Source organism: Mobula hypostoma, chromosome 5 (assembly GCF_963921235.1).
Source record: "Mobula hypostoma chromosome 5, sMobHyp1.1, whole genome shotgun sequence".
Lineage (NCBI taxonomy): Eukaryota > Metazoa > Chordata > Chondrichthyes > Myliobatiformes > Myliobatidae > Mobula > Mobula hypostoma.
Window position 1 is genome coordinate 198,155,482 of NC_086101.1, and position 7,242 is coordinate 198,162,723.

The window sequence follows — 7,242 nt, forward strand, 5'->3', positions numbered from 1 at the left end:
TGTCAAAGGCAATGTTATATAGTCACGGGAGATTTAACATGCAGGTCGATTGGGAAAATCCGATTGGTAATGGATCTCTGGAGAGTGAATTTGTTGAATGCCTACAAGATGGCTCTTTAAAGCAGTTAGTCATTGAGCCTACTACAGATCAGCTATATGGGATTGTGTGTTATGTATTGAACCGGATGTGATTAGGGAGGTTAAGGTAAAAGAACCCTTAGGGGACAGTGATCACAATATGACTGAGTTCAACTTGAAATTTAATAGAGAGATAGTAAAGGTGGATGTAGCAGTACTTCAGTGCAGTAAGGGAAATTACAGTGGTATGAGAGAGGAGTTGGCCAAAGTAAATTGGAAGGAAGTGCTGGCAGGGATGACAGTAGAGCAGCAATAATGTGAGTTTCTAGGAAAAAAGAGGAAGGTATAGGAAAGATGTATTCCAAAAGCAAAGAAATACTCAATGGCAAGATAGAACAACCGTGTCTGACAAGGGAAGTCAAAGCTAACGTAAAAGCAAATGAGAAGGCAGACAACAAAGCAAAAATTATTGGGAAGACAGAGGATTGGAAAGCTTTTAAAACCCAACAGAGAACAACTAAAAGACTCAGGAGGGAAAAGATGAAATAGGAAAGCAAGCTAACAAACAATATCAAAGTGGATTGTAAAAACTTTTTCAAATATGTAAAAAAATATAAATAAAAGAGGGATGAGAGTGGATATAGGACTACTAGAAAATTAGGCTAGAGTACAGCCAAAAGCCTCGATACATATTGGTACCAATGACATTGGTAGATAAAGGGAGGGGGTCCTGAAGAGAGAATTCAGGGAGTTGGGTAGGAAGCTGAAAAGCAGGACCTCCAGGGTAGTGATCTCAGATTGCCGCCTGGGCCACGTACTAACAAGTGCAAGAATAGCATGATCAGGCATATTAATGTGTGGCTGAGAGACTGGTGTAGGGGGCAGGGCTTTGGGTTCCTGGATCACTGGGGCATCTTCTGGGGGAGGTATGACTTGTACAAAAAGGACGGGTTACACCTGAACCGAAAGGGGTCCAATACACTAGCAGGCAGCTGTAATAGGGAGGGTTTAAACTAATTTGGCCCGGGGGGGGGGTGGGAACCAGAGTGATAGGGCTGAGGAAGGGGAAAACAGAAATAAATCAAAGATAGCGTGCAACAGATGGAAAATAGGTTAGAAGGCAGAGGGGCTGGAAAAAAATATTAGATTATTAAAAAGGGATGAATAGGATCAGAGGGTGCAGATCTGTATGGGTTGAATTAAGAAATGGCAAGGGTAAAAGGACCCTAATGGCAGTTGTACACAGGCCTCCAAACAGAGCTAGGATGTGGATTACAAATTACAGCAGGAGATAGAAAAGGCGTGTCAGAAGGAAAATGTCATGGTAATCGTTGGGGATTTTAACATGAAAGTGGATTGGGAAAACCCAATCCAGTCCAGCCATTGTTCCTCTGCTGTCCTTCCTGCTAGTGTCCCTTTCCAGTCAACTTTGACCAGTTCCCCTCTCGTGCCATTGTAATTTCCTTTATTCCATTGAAATACCGACACATTGGAATTTAGATTTTTCTTCTCAGATTTCACTGTACTGGACCTCAAGAGAGAGAATTTGTAGGATGCCTAAGAGATGGCTTTTAGAACAGCTTGTTGTTGAGCCCACTAGGGGACTGGCTGTGCTGGATTGGGTGTTGTGCAATGATCTGGAGGTGATAAAGAGAGCTTAAGGTTAAGGAACCCTTAGGGAACAGTGATCACAATATGATCGAGTTCACTTTGAAATTTGAGAAGAAGAATCTAATGGAATGCACCCTCAGGTTCTGAAGGAATTTGCTGTGAGATTGCGGAGACATTACCAATGATCTTTCAAGAATCGATAGATTCTGGCATCATACTGGATGACTGGAAAATTGCAAATGTTACTCTGCTATTTAAGAAGGGTGGCAGGCAGCAGAAAGGAAACTATAGAACTGTTAGCCTGATATCAGTGGTTAGGAAATTGTTGAAATCAATTGTTTGGGATGAGATTACAGAGTAACTAGAGGAACATGACAAGATTGGCCAAAGCCAGCATGGTTTCCTGAAAGGAAAATCCTGCCCGACAAACCTACTGCAATTCTTTGAGGAAATTACAAGAGATACACTAGGTGTGGTGTACTTGGATTTTCAGAAGGCCTTTGACAAGGTGCCGCACATGAGGCTGTTTAGCAAGATAAGAGCCCATGGAATTACAGAGGAGTTACTAGCATGGGTGGAGCATTGGCTGATCGGCAGAAAACAGAGTGGGAATAAAGGGATCCTATTCTGGCTGGCTGCCAGTTACCAGTGGGGTTCCTCAGGGGTTGGTGTTGGGACCGCTGCTTTTTACCATATATGTCAATGATTTGGACTGTGGGATTAATGGATTTGTGGCTAAATTTGCCGATGATACAAAGATAGTGTCAGGGCACTAAAGCAGGAGTCCAATCGCAGACCAAGTATTGTGCACACTGTGATATTTACTGAGTAGCAAATCCAGAGGGGCAACAAAGTCAGCATCAAAATTCAGGCGAAGATCAAAAATTCCAGAGAAATCCAAAAACCAGAATTGGGAAACAGGCAGAGTCGATATTTGCATGAACAGAATACGGATACAAATGCTGGAAAGGCTCAGGAAAATTCACTGGCACAATCTAGCAACAAACAGATGAAAACACAGGACTAAATACACTGAGCAATAAACAGAGAGGCAGATGATAGGTGGAGCCCAATGAGACAGAAGTGGCAGCAAAACAGGTAATAATGAGAAACAGGCTAGAGGCGGAGTGCTCAGTAATACAGGGGCTGGAGTAGAGCAGGAGTACATAGGACATGAAAACAAACAAGAGCACATGGCAATACAAAACCACAGACTGATGGCTAGGGGAAATCACACAAAAAGACAAAGTTCAACTGGAGGTACTGACAGTAACCAAGGGAGGAGAAGATGGCGGCGCGACACAGCTTGCAGTGGCCACTCCAGTGAATGATATCTGTTATCTGTCAAGTAGGGTGCCATGCACAATCCTGATTTGATGGAGAAAGACGTGAGAGCACGGAGGAACATCTGTGAAACTTCTGAAATGCCTGCTTCGCTGCCGCTGCAACTGTGTGATCCAGAATCTCCAAAGGGGAAGGCCCCCAAGTCCTCGGCTTTGCTCATTGCTCGGCGGCTGGGGCGGGGTCGAAGCGCTCGGCAGAGATGGTGCTCAGTGCTCAGTGTCGGAGGGCTGGTCGGAGGCTCGAAGTTTTCGGACAGACTCAGAGTCGGCTGCGGTCGGGTGCTTCCAATGCATCGGCAAGTTGGCGGCGCTTTGAGTTCATGGCAGGGAGAGTTTTTCCCTTCTACCGTCCGTGTGAGATGATGGGGCTATCGGGACTTGAGACTTTTTTTTACCGTGCCCATGGTCTGCTCTTTATCAAATTACGGTATTGCTTTGCGCTGTTGTAACTATATGTTATAATTATGTGGTTTTGTCAGTTTTAGTCTTGGTTTGTCCTGTGTTTCTTGTGATATCTTTCTGGAGGAACATTGTATCATTTTTTAATGCATGCATTTCTAAATGACAATAAATGTGGACTGAGTGTCCTCATAATCTAATCTAACCCCCACCTCTACGGACGCCTCCTGATGTCCAGGCAGGTAGAGCTGGGTGCTGGCGATGACAGTCCCTGATGAGAGAGGTCCAGGATGTTACGGGCGGGGACCCAGCACCTCTCCTCAGGACTGTAGCCCTCCCAGTCCACAAGGTACTGAAGGCCACGGCCCTGGTGACGAACGTCCAGCAGTCGATGCACCGTGAAGGCCTCTGACCCATTGATGAGCTGTGGGGGAGGTGGGGTTTGGGGACAGGACACAGGGGGTGGCTCATGAAAGGCTTGATGCGGCAGCAATGGGAAAGGGGCCGATGAAGCTGGGGGCGAGCTTGCAGGAATCCACCTTGAGGGGCGGGTCTTGGGGTTGAAAATCACACACGCTGTCCCTGGCGGTAACATGGGGCCTTGGAGTGATGACGGTCAGCTTGACACTTGATCCTAGCAGAGGCATGGAGAAGGGCAGAGTGAATGCGCCTCCATGTCCACTGACAATGGATGAATGCCTCAGCAGATGGGATGCCAACCTCCTCCTCCCGGGCAGGAAACAGTGGAGGTTGGTAGCCAAGGCAGCACTCAAATGGGGACAGACCAGTGGATGAGGATGGATGAGAGTTTATGGTGTACTCGGCCCAGTGTAGCTGCTGACTACACATGGAGAGGTTCTGGGAGACCAGACACCGCAATACAGTCTCTGGCTGTTGGTTGGCCGGCTCGGTCTGGCCATTGGTCTGTGGGTGGAATCCTGAAGACAGACTCACGGAGGCACCCAGGAGATTACAGAATGCCCTCCAGAAGTTGGATGTGAATTGAGAGCCCCTGTCTGACACAAGATCTACAGGTAAACCATGTACAAACCCCATTTCCAGAAAAGTTGGGATATTTTCCAAAATGCAATAAAAACAAAAATCTGTGATATGTTAATTCACATGAACCTTTATTTAACTGACAAAAGTACAAAGAAAAGATTTTCAATAGTTTTACTGTCCAACTTAATTGTATTTTGTAAACATACACAAATTCAGAATTTGATGGCTGCAACACACTCAACAAAAGTTGGGACAGAGGCATGTTTACCATTGTGTTACATCACCTTTCCTTTTAATAACACTTTTTAATCATTTTGGAACTGAGGATACTAATTGTGGTAGATTTGCAATTGGTAATTTTGTCCACTCTTGCTTGATATAAGACTTCAGCTGCTCAACAGTCCGTGGTCTCCGTTGTCTGATTCTCCTCTTCATGATGCACCATACATTTTCAATAAAAGATAGATCTGGACTGGCAGCAGGCCAGTCAAGCACACGCACTCTGTGTCTACAAAGCCACGCTGTTGTAGCCCTTGCAGAGTGTCGTCTGGCATTGTCCTGCTGAAATAAGCATGGATGTCCCGGGAAGAGACGTCGCGTTGATGGCGACATACGTCTCTCTAAAATCCTAATGTACGCCTCAGAGTCAATTGTACCTTCACATACATGCAACTCACCCATGCCGTGGGCACTGATGCACCCCCAAACCATCACAGATGCCGGCTTTTGCACCTTTCACTGATAACAATCTGGATGGTCGTTTTCATGAGAACTCGACACCCGTTTTTTCCAAAAACTAGCTGACCACAGCACACGGTTCCACAGTCTTTCGGTCCATCTGAGATGAGCTCGGGCCCAGAGAACTCGCCGGCGTTTCTGCATAGAGTTGATGTATGGCTTCCTCCTTGCGTAATACAGTTTCAAGTTGCATTTCTGGATGCAGCGACGGACTGTGTTGAGTGACAATGGTTTTCCAAAGTACTCCCAAGCCCAGGTGGCTATAATTGTCACAGTAGCATGACTTTTCTGTGCACTTTTCAATCTTATTTTAACTCTGTCCCAACTTTCGTTGAGTGTGTTGCAGCTATCAAATTCTAAGCTTGCGTATATTTACAAAATACAATTAAGTTGGTCAATAAAACTATTGAAAATCTTTTCTTTGTACTTTTGTCAGTTAAATAAAGGTTCATGTGAATTAACATATCACAGATTTTTGTTTTTATTGCATTTTGGAAAATATCCCAACTTTTCTGGAAATGAGGTTTGTAATTTAAAAACATGCAGTACTAGTAATTTGGCTGTTTCTTTGGCCGAGGGGAGTTTAGGTAAAGGAATGAAGTGTACGGACTTGGAGAAATGTTCAACTACTGTGAGAATGGTGGTGTTACCATCTGATGGGGGAAGACCAGTGACGAAATCCAGGGCAATGTGGGACCAGGGTCTCTTGGGGATAGACAGGGATTGTAACAGACCAGCAGGCGACTGGTTAGAGTTCTTGCCTTGAGCACAGACCGAGCGGGCTGAGACAAAGTTATGGATGTCATCTCCCATGGAGGGCCACCAGAACCGCCGACTGATGAAGTCTGAGTATGCTTGGTTCCAGGGTGACAGGATAACCGGGAAGAATGACCTCACTGCAATACTTGTGAGTGGACAGAGCTGGAAACATAAACACGGTTAGTGGGTCATTGACTCGGGGCTGCCCCGCTCTGTTAAGCAGCTTGCACCATGGATTCAATGTCCCATTGCGCTGCACCCACAAGACAGTGAGCAGGGAGGATGACATCGGGTACCTCAGGGGTCTCAGAGGAAGGAAATCTTCGGGAGAGGGCATCAGGTTTTCCATTCTTGGAACTGGGGGGAAGGACAGAGTAAAATTGAATCTTGAGAGAAACAGGAACCAACGAGCTTGTCGGGAGTTGAAACACTTGGCCGTACAGATATAATCCAGATTCTTGTGATCAGTCCAGACTAAGAATGGCACCGTTGCTCCCTCCAGCCAATGCCTCCACTCCTCCAGAGCTAGCTTCACAGCCAGCAGCTCCCGGTTTCTGACATCGTAATTCCACTCTGTGGGAGTGAGGCGGTGAGAGAAGGCGGCTCAGGGGTGTACCTTCTCATCCTTGGCCAAGCACTGAGAGAGAACAGCTCCTACACCAATGTCAGACACATCCACCTCCACAATGAACTGCAGGTGGGTGTCAGGTTGAATCAGCAGAGGTGAAACGTTCCTTCAGGTCAGGGAATGCTTTTTCAGCAGCAGGGGGCCAGGAGAATCTGACAGTAGATGAGGTAAGAGCAGTGAGTGGTGCAGCCAGTATACTGTAATTTCTGATGATGCAGCAATAGAAGTTAGTGAAGCCCAAGAACCATTACAACTCCTGACGAGTCGAGGGCTGGAGCCATTCAACCACCGCCTTGACCTCCTGTTGGTCCATCTGAATGTAACCGCCTGAAATTACATACCCCAGGATGGAGACTGTATTGTGATGAAACTCATATTTCTCAGCCTTCACAAAGAGCTGGTTCTCCAGAAGGCGCTGGAGAATTCTGCGGACGTGACCTGTGTGTTCAGCAAGGGACTTTGAAAAAATTAAAATGTCGTCGAGATACACAAAAACAAATTGGTTCAGCATGTCCCTAAGAACATCATTTACCAGGGCTTCGAAGACAGCGGGGGGGCATTGGTGAGACCGAATGGCATGACCGGAGACTCGTAATGGCCTGAGTGGTGTTGAAGACCATTTTCCACTCTCTCCTTCGCGGATGTAGACAAAATGGTAGGCATTACGGAGATCAAACTTGGTGG